The sequence below is a fragment of the Procambarus clarkii genome, chromosome 72 (genome assembly GCF_040958095.1).
Source record: "Procambarus clarkii isolate CNS0578487 chromosome 72, FALCON_Pclarkii_2.0, whole genome shotgun sequence".
Lineage (NCBI taxonomy): Eukaryota > Metazoa > Arthropoda > Malacostraca > Decapoda > Cambaridae > Procambarus > Procambarus clarkii.
Genome location: NC_091221.1, coordinates 10,618,437 through 10,631,285, shown reverse-complemented (window position 1 = coordinate 10,631,285; position 12,849 = coordinate 10,618,437). Strand labels below are relative to the sequence as shown.

Below are 12,849 nucleotides of genomic sequence, written 5' to 3'. Positions count from 1 at the left end.
CAAAAGAACATCAATATAATACCTGTCAGTTGCTAGCATATTTTAAAACCTTCCCCATTAACAGCCTGCAACTTCAAGACTCTTTGGAATCCAAAGACAACATTACAAGCTAATATGAAAAATACATAATGAAATATTATTAATATTATGTATCAATATGCTTGGGAGTACGAAATGTGCGGGTTCGAATCCTTATCATGGCGCCTGCTGATTTTCTCAAGAAAACAAACCAATCTATAATTATTATCCATTAACATACATCATATGACAACATTAAACCTAGACAAAAGAAAATACCATATTGGGCCATATACAAAAATAAAAAATGATAGGTGCATAAATATATACAGTAATTCAATATTTTAAATTGTACATGTATTTAATCAAAGAAAACCAGTATTACCATTATTACATAACTACTTCCAGCGGGTAACTCTTCTTAATGTTTACATATTAAACATGATGCCACCCCAACACCGAGGCCAGTGGTGACAATATCTGTATGTCTTATTGGTACATAAAACTGGTTATGCATAAGAATTTGATTCCATTTAAACTTCATGTACTGATGTGTGTACTCACCTAGTTGTGCTTGCCGGGGTTGAGCTCTGGCTCTTTGGTCCCGCCTCTCAACTGCCAATCAACAGGTGTACAGGTTCCTGAGCCTACTGGGCTCTATCATATCTACACTTGAAACTGTGTATGGAGTCAGCCTCCACCACATCACTGCCTAATACATTCCACTCGTTAACTACTCTGACACTGAAAGTTCTTTCTAATGTCCCTATGGCTCATTTGGGTACTCAGTTTCCACCTGTGTCCCCTTGTTCGCGTAGCACCCGTGTTAAAAAGTTTATCCTTATCTATCCTGTCAATTCCTCTGAGAATTTTGTAGGTAGTGATCATGTCTCCCTCTTACTCTTCTGTCTTCCAGTGTCGTGAGGTGCATCTCACGCAGCCTTTCCTTGTAGCTCATGCCTCTTAGTTCTGAGACTAGCATAGTGGCATATGTCTGAACTTTTTCCAGCTTCGTCCTGTGCTTGACAAGGTACAGGCTCCATGCTGGGGCCGCATACTCCAGGATTGGTCTTACATATGTGGTATACAAGGTTCTGAATGATTGCTTATACAGATTCCTGAAGACTGTTCTGATGTTAGCCAGCCTTGCGTATGCCACAGATGTAATTCTTTTTATGTCGGCTTCAGGAGACAGGTTTGGTGTGATATCTACTCCTAGATCTTTTTCTGTCCATTTCATGAATTAGTTTATCTCCCATTCGCTATCTTGTGTCTGACCTGTTTCCACCATCTAGTTTCATTACCTTGCATTTACTCGGGTTGAACTTTATTAGCCATTTGTTGGACCATTCATTTAGTCTGTCTAGGTCATCGTGTAGCCTCCTATCTTCCTCTGTTTTATTCCTCCTCATAAATTTTGCATCAGCAAACAATGAGAAGAATGATTCTATACCTTCTGAGAGATCATTCACATATACAGGTACAAGAAACAGTATAGGTCCAAGGACTGAACCCTGCGGGACTCCATTGGCGACGTCTTGCCAATCTGAGACCTCGCCCCTCACAGTGACTTGCTGTCTTCTGTTGCTTAGGTACTCCCTTATCCAATGGAGTACCTTCCCTTTCACTCCTGCCTGCATCTCCAGCTTTTTCATTAGCCTCTTGTGTGGTACTGTGTTAAAGGTTTTCTGGCAGTCCAAAAATATGCAGTCTGCCCACCCCTCTCTTTATGCCTGGTCATAGAATTCAATTAATCCTGTGAGGGATGACTTGCCATCCCTGAACCCCATGTTCATGCTGTGTTACCAAGTTCTTTTGCTCCAGATGCTCCACTAGCTTTTTATGCACATTCTTCTCCATCAGCTTGAATATTATGCAAGTTAGGGACACTGGCCTGTAGTTCAGTGCCTCCTGTCTATCCTCCTCCTCGTATATCGGGCCTACATTAGCCGTCTTTCAAATTTTTGGCAGTTCCCCTGTTACCAATGATTTGTTATACACTATGGAAAGTGGCAGGCACAGTGCTTCTGCTCCTTCCTTTAGTATCCAAGGGCAGATTCCATCTGGGCCTAGCCTTTTACACACCCAACTCTAGCAAAAGCTTCCTTACATCCCTACTGGTAATCTCAAACTCTTCTAGTGGTTCCTGGTTAACTATTTCTTCTCTTATCTCTGGAACTTCCCCTTGCTCTAATGTGAAGACCTCCTGGAATTTCTTATCCAGTTCCTCGCACACTTCCTTGTCGTTTGTGGTGAATCTGTCTGCCCCTATCCTTAATTTCATTAGATGTTCCTTTACTGCAGGCGATGAGTCACATTAACGTGGTTAAAATAAGTTGACCAGACCACACTTTAATGTTCCTTTAAGACCTCAATGTTCCTTTACTGTTTTTCTCCTGGTGTGGCTATGCAGCAATTTAGGTCGAATCTTTGCCTTGCTTGCGATGTCATTTTTGTATTGTCTTTCTGCCTTTCTTCTCAACCTGACATTCATTCCTGGCACTGGTATCTTTCTCTGCTCTCAAATCTCCTGTTATTTCTATAGTTTCTCCACGCCCTTTTACTTTCTCTCTCTCTCTGTATCTGTGTGTTGTATGTTTATGATGACTGCTCAAGTAGGTAGGCGGGACGAGTCGCCTCCAGTGCTCACCAACCAGGTACACAGTAGCACACAGTACTCCAGGTACACAGTAGCACACAGTGCTCCAGGGAGTCAGCTACATAGCGAGTCATTCAACCTTTACATATCAACACTAAACAATGGAGCCCGTTAATATAAATCATATATACTATATAAATTAATTCAAGTCTCTGAAGACTGGCCGACAAAAGTCAAATTTGGAATAATTTAAATCACCGTAACGACTGTCCAAAACCTGTCAATAACAAGTTGACTAGTTCACTAACTGCCTCACACGAGACATATGTCTGCTCCCAAGTTTCGAGTGCAGCGGCTGAAGCGGCCAAAGTGAGGGCAGAGCCCCTGAAGATGAAGATGAAGATTAAGCCACCCAAAAGGTGGCACGGGCATGAATAGCCCGTACATGGTGGCCCCTTTTGAGCCATCACCAGTATCAATAGATGATACTGGAGATCTGTGGAGGTGCGACTGAGCCCTGCGTGACGGGAGATGTCTCCCGTGTCAGAGCCCCTCTTTGCCCTGGGGCCAGATTCACGAAAGCACTTACGTAAACACTAACGAACGTGTACATCTTTCCTCAATCTTTGACGGCTTTGGTTACATTTATTAAACAGTTTACAAGCATGAAAACTTGCCAATCAACTGTTGTTGTTGTTATAAACAGCCTCCTGGTGCTTCGGAGCTCATTAACTGTTTAATAATTGTAAACAAAGCAGCCAAAGATTGAGAAAAGATGTACAGGTTCGTAAGTGCTTGCGTAACTGCTATGCGAGTCTGACCCCAGCAGCAGCAGCAGCAGCAGCAGCAGCAGCACCAGCAGAGCAGCACCAGCAGCACCACTGACCAAACCTCCGCCAGTCCCTCTCTTTATGGCCGATAAAAAGTGTCGGAGACGGGAGAGGAAGATAAAGGTTCTGGCACGGATTGAAGGCTGACCCGCCAAGTCTTCAGGTTCTTACGAACCGAAGAGTCTCGTTAACTGGGGGAGGAGAATGGTTGTTTGCTGGCTGGCTGGCTGGCTGGCTGGCTGGCTGGCTGGCTGGCTGGCTGGCGGACTGGCTGGTTGGCGGGCTGGCGGGTTGGCGGACTGGCTGGTTGGCGGACTGGCTGGTTGGCGGACTGGCTGGTTGGCGGACTGGCTGGTTGGCGGGCTGGCTGGTTGGCGGGCTGGCTGGTTGGCGGGCTGGCTGGTTGGCGGGCTGGCTGGTTGGCGGGCTGGCTGGTTGGCGGGCTGGCTGGTTGGCGGGCTGGCTGGTTGGCGGGCTGGCTGGTTGGCGGGCTGGCTGGTTGGCGGACTGGCTGGTTGGCGGACTGGCTGGTTGGCGGGTTGGCGGGCTGTTACTGTGTATGCTTCTGCTAGTTCCAGGGAACACCTTTGCTTGAATTGTATGAACTATGTAACTGGGGAGCTTCCAAAGTCATGGACAAACAGCCTTATTATTCCCATTCCTAAACCAAACCAGCAGTGTGTTTTTCGCCCAATCTCCCTCACTAGTTGTCACTGTCTTGAGAGGATGGTTCTCAACCGTCTCCTTTACAGTGTTAGTAACATGTTGTCTCCCCAGATATATGGCTTCACGTAGGTTAAGTGAACATCGCTGTATTACCACAGTCCTCACCCTGCATACTGATAGGTCATACACCACTTTCCTAGATCTTAAGTCAGCCTTTGGCATTGCTAACCCACATGTCATTCTGAGCGAACTTGCTAACATGAATGTTGGAGGATGGCTTCTACGGTGGATAAGAGGCTATCTATCCAACAGGAAGTCATCTGTACTGTTCCAAGGGCATAGGAGTGTAACCAGAGATTTTGAACTTGGCACTCCACAGGGAGGTGTCCTCAGTCCTACTCTGTTCAATGTGTTGTTCAATGCATTTTTAAACTCGGTAACTAGGCGGCCCAGCGAACACATCATTAGCTATGTGGATGATATACTGATCCACACCAATGGGTATACCAACACCCAAAATATTCTGAACTCTGTATTGCACACATGTCAGGAACTGGGCTTGGTCATCTCAGTAGAGAAAACAAAGATCCTGAACCGACGCCCACCCAGACGAGGTGCGGCCGTTCGCAAAATGCAGTTGGATGATGGCTCTCTGCTCGACTATGTAACCAGATACAAATACCTTGGTCATGAGGTTCTACTGTACCGCAATGTTGTAGCCAGACTGGGTCGCCAAAGTAGAGAGAGGCTCCGTGCTCTCAAGGCTGTGGCAGCCTACCATCCAAGCTATGGTGCAAATGTGAGAATTGTCAAAATGATGTATCTCTCATATATTAGGTGTCTGATTGATTATGCTGCACCCATGCTTGCTCTAGTGCCTGAGAGAATGCTTGGAGGGCTGGAAAAGATGCAAAACGAAGCCATGAGGATAATCCTCGGATGTCCCCGTACAACTAAATTACTAAACATGAGCAAGGAACTGAATATTTCATGTGTAAGTGATCGTATCACTGAAATTAATGCTTTAATTGGTATCAAGATGCTTAGGCTAACCCACCCTAACCCCTGCACTGAAGCCCTCCAAGCCTTCTTCCTTGAAGGTCAGCATCCCTCCAAATGGATTACCGTAACTGCCACTGTGCTCAGTATGTATAATATTCATAATGTCTACCAAGAGAGACAACAACAACACTTTCCTGCCCCATGGGAGATCACTCCTTTCCAAATTACTGTCCCCCCTTTCCCACCCAAGAAGTTGATTAAAGAACAAGCCTTGCTTCGACAAGAAGCAAAGTACAATGCCTTAAGCCAAATTGATGCTTTAGTCAGAGAGCGCTGCCTTTCCCAGAGTATTTACACTGATGGATCCTTGCATCAGTCCCATGGTGCAGCTGGAAGTGCAGTTGTTGTGACAGGGAGAGATGGTTCCTTCTCCCATGAGTGTGGAGCGCGTCTCAGTAACTGGGCCTCCACTCTTCAAACAGAATTGGTTGCCATAATCCTTGCACTCGAGCGCGTATATGAATCCAAAGTTGACACGCTAATTGTAAGAGACTCCTTGTCATCCTTGACTGTCCTCAGCTCCCCAAGGCATAACTGTGACGTGCTTATCTCTGAAGCTAGACACAGATAATGAAATAATCACAGATGGAGTCAAAGTTTGTCTCCTGTGGATTCCTTCCCATATTGGTCTCCGAATGCTGCCGCCCAGTTGGGTGGGTGTGGAGCACATGACTGTAAAGCTGCCGCCCAGTTGGGTGGGTGTGGAGCACATGACTGTAAAGCTGCCGCCCAGTTGGGTGGGTGTGGAGCACATGACTGTAAAGCTGCCGCCCAGTTGGGTGGGTGTGGAGCACATGACTGTAAAGCTGCCGCCCAGTTGGGTGGGTGTGGAGCACATGACTGTAAAGCTGCCGCCCAGTTGGGTGGGTGTGGAGCACATGACTGTAAAGCTGCCGCCCAGTTGGGTGGGTGTGGAGCAAGACTAGTAACTGTGTGACTCACCATAGATGTAAAGTGCCTTGTATAGTGACTTGTGAGCCTCTTGTTGAATCACTTGATGTAAAAATACTACTAATATGTATATGTATTTGTGTACATGGATATATATATATATATATATATATATATATATATATATATATATATATATATATATATATATATATATATATATATATATATTATATATATATATATATATATTATATATATATATATATACACACACACATATACATGTGTATATAACATTAACACTTAGTCTTGTGAAGCTAGTTACATGTCACTTAGCTAAACGAACTATGTGGTTCAGTTCCTGAACCCATTATGTACCTCTGTAACCCTGTCCTCCACCGCCCACGGCATGGGTATGGGGTGCATAATAACCGAACATCATCATCATCTCCCCACACTACAATGTGTAGCCGGGCTGTGGTCGACCAGCTGGGGAGAGCGCGCCTCACTGCTCCAGTTCCTTATCTCATGTATACGATAATGTTTTGACATCAGACGACCATCACCGCCCCCATGAATGGCCGCGCTATGAATGACCCCACAGCTGAGAGAGGGGGAGAGGGAGGGGGAAGGGGAGACAGATGACTGATGGGCAGTTGAGGGTGGTTTGGGGGGGGGGGAAGAGATGGCCGAGCATGTAAACACAGCTGGTGAGGATAGCCAACTATCCACTGTTTACAACTCGACCCCTGAAGGATGGCTTCATTCACACACTACGTCACGGCCCTTACAATGGGGGGCCTTGTTTACCATCAAGACAGTATAGGGTAGCTCCAGCATAGTCATCTGGCGAGTCAATGTTTACACCCATCAATATGACCTCTGCCTGGCCACGAGGCTTCTCAAATAGTGTCTCAGATTATCTATAAAACTCATCCCCAGAATCCTTTACGATATTCGATGAAGCGATATCATTCCACTATAACCATGATAACTAAATGATATCTCGCCTCTACTACTAGTATGACACAGCTACCAGCTGCCTCTGGTGTGACCACTGACAAGCACTTACTCTGATCTCGGGGTCAAGGGTCACCAACCACTGCAGGGTTATTAAGGCCACCACAATTGTTGACCTACAACCAGTAAGAGTACTCTGGCCACGAACATTGTCCAGGACCCAATATTGTAAACTTTCAGTGTATACTCACCGGACACCAAGGTACACTATTCGGTGTACAGTCCTATGAAAACTACTGTTACTAGTCTACTTCTATACTACTACTGCTCATGTGAACAATTACTGTTAATACTAATTAAGAAACTACTACCACCACCTTTCACTGTACTCTACACTTGATTTCAAGAAGGTAGTCAATTCAGTCTTCCTGACCCGAATTCACGAAGCAGTTACGCAAGCACTTACGAACGTGTACATCTTTCCTCAATCTTTGACGGGTTTGGTTACATTTATTAAACAGTTTACAAGCATGAAAACTTGCCAATCAACTGTGGTAATTGTTATAAACAGCCTCCTGGTGCTTCGGAGCTCATTAACTGTTTAATAATTGTAAACAAAGCCGCCAAAGATTGAGACAAGATGTACAGATTTGTAAGTGCTTGCGTAACTGCTTCGTGAATCTGGTCCCAGGTTCGTAGGTGCTTGCGTAACCACTTCTGGGTCCTAGCAGGTCTATCAGCACCGCCCAGCTAGTCTGGGTGATTGGTGGTGGTGGTTATAGATTCAGCTACTCGGAACAAGTTCCAAGTAGCACGGGCTATGGTAAGCCCATAACTGACTTACCTGGCACAGGAGCGGTGAGTTGAGGTGATTGGTGAGTTGAGGTGATTGGTGATTGGCAGGCTCCATATAACAGCAATCACTTCACCTGTTCAGCAAGTCGTATCAACACTGGTGTCGAAATGTGCACAACCAATTTCTAAACTTGCGCCAAAGTAAACATAGATTTGTGATTTAAAAAAAAACACTGCATGGAAGCAGTGGTGCAAGCCTTTTGGTATATAGGAGGTCAGGTTGACGACCGGGCCGCGGGGACGCTAAGCCCCGGAAGCACCCCTAGGTAAGGTAAGCACCATGAGGGTGTTCGGAGTTATCCAGAGCACCACTACAGATCACCAAGATCACTACAGTCTCTGAGCACCACTAACATCCCAGCCCGTCCTCGTAACAGAGATCCAAGCTCGTTAATCCAGCCGCCAAACCCCCCTGTTTATGAATGTACAGCTGTTTATACACGACTCAACTGATGACGTCCGAACACTTCCGGAACAAGTGCTTCGCTCACGTCCTGTTCGAACCACAACGCTATAAATGCTTCCCCCACGTACTACAAATACAAATAATCGCCAACAGAACCTAAACACCTAACCTAACCTATGCCTATATATGCACAATATGCTAATATATTAATTTATATTTGAGAAAATTTCAGTTTTGAATGAACAGCATGTACAAATTTATAAATGCGTCTGTGGGGTCGACCGCTGGATGGAATGGACTTGAGTCGAGGACGGGTTGGGAAGCGAGTCGAACATAACCTGAGCTTGTAAAAGCACCTTCATCACCTTCAGTGATTAAGTGCTTAATTGCACACTAGTTTCTCTATCAGCTATCTCACCCTGTCAGAGTAAATGAGACAAATGTATGTGAATGCATGTGTGTGTATATATGTATGTATATGTATGGGTATAAAGTATATATGGAAGCTGATCAGAATTACATTTCACCTTTGTAAATGTACATTAATGACACTATGTGAAAGACACATCAAACACTTTATGTATGGCATACGTAAATCTGTGTATCTATGTATTTACGTATGTAGGTTAGCTTAGCATTTTAAAAGCACCGAATCACCTTCTGTGGTTGAATGTTCAATTAAACCCCTGAACTATATGTTTAACACATCTCTCACCCTGTCCATGGAGGACAGAAGAAAATGTATACATGCTGGTTAGCATTGCAAATGTCTGGCCACGTCTGAGGTAGAAAATAATAATAATAAAAAAACTGCCTTAATCGACTGAGCTACGACAGGGTAAAAGGGTTGAAACTGAAGTTCTACTGAACTTACTGGATCCCGTAGCCTCTGGGCATTTGGCCCAGTGTTATGAGGACGGGCGGACTGATATCACTGCTACTGCTGTTACCTGTAACTTACCCCAGAACTGAAGTCTCTGGAGGAACTTGTTCCTGGAGTAGGCGCAGCTGGTGGCCATGGTAGAGGGGGTCGAGGGGCGTCGATGGATCACCTGGTCTTCACTATCTACACTCGTTTTAACCAGTTATAACGAGCACAGGTTCTCCAAGGGGTTTATTTACCACTGATAACAGGACACTTCATTACGTATCTTATTTCGTGTAACGTGATGGGAGTGTCGCCCCTACTGACGCCTGATCATTCCCGTCTTTTGCTCCCGTGGCCATCTGTCACCACACACACGTCCTCGACATATTTTTAAAGTGTTTTTTTAGCACCGACTCGCAGCTCTTCAGTTGGTGTGTGAGGCTTTGTGGATGTTCTAACACTTGTTCTTCAGCCTGCAGAACATTTCCACCTGACAGGACCGTTCATGGTGGGCGGCTCATACCTACACTATTCACCACAGTAACAAGTAATGGGGCTGGAACACACAAAGTAGGGTTTAGGGAAGGTCAGAGAGACAAGTGAGCATCACTGGGACGACAACAATTCTCCCGCCAAAATTCAAGGGGAAGATCAGCTGGCTCTCCCAGACCCGTCCCTCGTCCCCCGGAGTCTGCCCAACCTGTTCTACCCCCCCTCCAGCCTCATTCCCGATGACAATCATTACCCCACCCCGTCACCACCACCTTCCTCTGTCACGTTAACAAAACACCAGCGGCCATTTTAGCACCCGACTGAACCAACCGAGCCCTTAGGTAGGGGGGTAACTGCTCACACTATAAGTGAGGCTATAAGGCAAGCAGACAAATGCCATGACCAATGTAAACAAACTGGCACTCGACACGGGAAAATAATTGTGTCACCGCTTCATGTAAACCCTCAATTGACGGTCAGAGTAGAAGGACGAGGAGTAGGAGGACGAGGAGCAGAAACAGTTAATAAGGACGATGGAGAAGGGGGGGAGGGGGGGAGAGGAAGAGTTCACGTGCTGTTAATGATATTAACATCCGCTCAGAGTGTCAGGTCCCGTGTCACCCACACACACACCCTGGAGGTCACACACACACACACACACCCTGGAGGTCACACACCCACACACCCACACACCCTGGAGGTCACACACACACCCCCTGGAGGTCACACACACACACACACACACATACACCCTGGAGGTCACACACCCACACACCCTGGAGGTCACACCCTATGGGGGGGGGTGTCCCCTAGTGGGGCATCGAGTCACCATTTAAGGGATGATAATGTTAAGGGTATACATAATACCTCGAGGCAACAAGCTGAAGTACTCGAGGCCATTCATATCGGCGAGGCCCTGAAGACCACCTCAACCCTCACAATCCAGGGCACCGCTCCAGTGCCAGGTAAGTCCACTACGGGCTCACCATAGCCCGTGCTACTTGCCCCGCTCCAGTGCCAGGTAAGTCCACTACGGGCTCACCATAGCCCGTGCTACTTGCCCGCTCCTGTGCCAGGTAAGTTACGGGCTCACCATAGCCCGTGCTACTTGCCCCGCTCCAGTGCCAGGTAAGTCCACTACGGGCTCACCATAGCCCGTGCTACTTGCCCGCTCCTGTGCCAGGTAAGTTACGGGCTCACCATAGCCCGTGCTACTTGCCCCGCTCCTGTGCCAGGTAAGTTACGGGTTCACCATAGCCCGTGCTACTTGGAACTTGTTCGGAGTAGCTGAATCTATAACAACTCACACAATCACTCAAGTAGTTAGCGGCTAACAAAGACGTAATCAAGCAGGGATTCCAGTGGCATTCACCACCAACAGTCAAGGAGGATCGAACCCTGACTAGCCACAAACTAGCCCAAGACCTGCTAAGAACGACGATGTTCCGCCAAAGAATAGCCAGGGGGGCCAGATTCACGAAGCAGTTACGCAAGCACTTACGAATCTGTCCATCTTTTCTCAATCTTTGGCGGCTTTGTTTACAATTATTAAACAGTTAATGAGCTCCGAAGCACCAGGAGGCTGTTTATAACAATAACAACAGTTGATTGACAAGTTTTCATGCTTGTAAACTGTTTAATAAATGTAACCAAAGCCGTCAATGATTGAAGAAAAGATGTACACGTTCGTAAGTACTTGCGTAACTACTTCGTGAATCTGGCCCCGAGACCTACAGGTATCTACCACACCCAAATGATAAAAAACAAAAACCAATTCGAAGGTCGTAGGATACCAGCCATGCCCCAGGTGGTCCGCCCACGCCCACACGCCCACATACGCCCATGCCTGTACCTAAAACCAGGAAGACTCGCCCGGGGGCGCCCCACACGAAATGGGTACGAAATGGCTGTACATATTTACCTTTCAGACTTTCCTTTTCGTGTCTGCATTCTCCCTTTCTCTTAAGCTTTCACCTTGTTTCATCCTTAGTGTGAGTCCTGTTACCTATGGGTACCCATAGAGATGGGTAGGTACCCAGCGGTTACTCATAGTGCATTTTTTCCCATGGGGCGGCTCCCTTACATTCCAGCAAATTCATTTATTCATATTTATTTCCTCATATGTATTCATTGTCTCTCACGTTCATATACTCACTTCCTTCTGCTAATTTTGTGTTTCGATTCGAGTTACCGGTTTACTGAACTGATTTACGTGGGAGTCGAACACGCACACGAACACGCACGCGCGCCCACACGCACGCGCGCACGCATACACACACGCGCCCACACGCACACACGCGCAAACGGCATGTGTGTGGTATTATAACAACATTAGACGTGGTCTACAAGCCTGTAAACATTAGTCAGGTGTGTGACCACACACACACACACACACACACACTACACACACACACACTACACACACACACACTACACACACACACACTACACACACACACACTACACACACACACACTACACACACACACACACACACTACACACACACACACTACACACACACACACACACACACACACACACACACACCCACCCACCTACCTTCCCCCTGCACTCAGTTCACTCGCGTCAGTGCTGAGCACACCTTTACTCTAATGATTGCCCCCCCCCCCCTCGACACTCACCACCTGGGGGAAGGGGGGGGGGAGGCGCCCACACTAAGAGTGACGTAATGCACCTCGCCCACCACAACAGACCGCTACACCACTCCTGGGCCAGGCTCCATCACCTCTGCCCTCGCCACCTCAGCCATTTGGATATCAAAGCTTATGGCGACAGGTAATGAATCCCACCAATGATGAAGCTACTAACTATAAACTATGTGAAGTAGATATGAGACTACAATTGTGACTTATTAATGACTTCAGACCGAATGGTTTGAAGTATTTTAAACAATATAATGATATTCTCTCGTTTCTAACAAGGGGTTGTTAGTGTCGGGTAATGATGATTAGACTGGCATCTCTGGTGACCCCGTGCATGACTGACCACCATGGTTGATACCTGCTTGATGGGGTTCTGGGAGTTGTTCTACTCCCGGTCCGAGGCCAGGCTTGACTTGTCTTGTGAGAGTTTGGTCCACCAGGCTGTTGCTTGGAACGGCCCGCAGGCCCACATATACCTGGTTGATGGGGTTCTGGGAGTTGTTCTACTGCCCAAGCCCGGCCCGAGGCCAGGCT

At 46.7% G+C, this 12,849-nt stretch overlaps 1 protein-coding gene across 10 annotated transcripts in view; it reads right to left on the bottom strand.

Moving 5' to 3' along the window:
• LOC123773700 (uncharacterized) overlaps positions 1-12,849 on the bottom strand; it is a 510,416-nt gene that overhangs the window by 144,648 nt on the left and 352,919 nt on the right. The window lies entirely within an intron of this gene.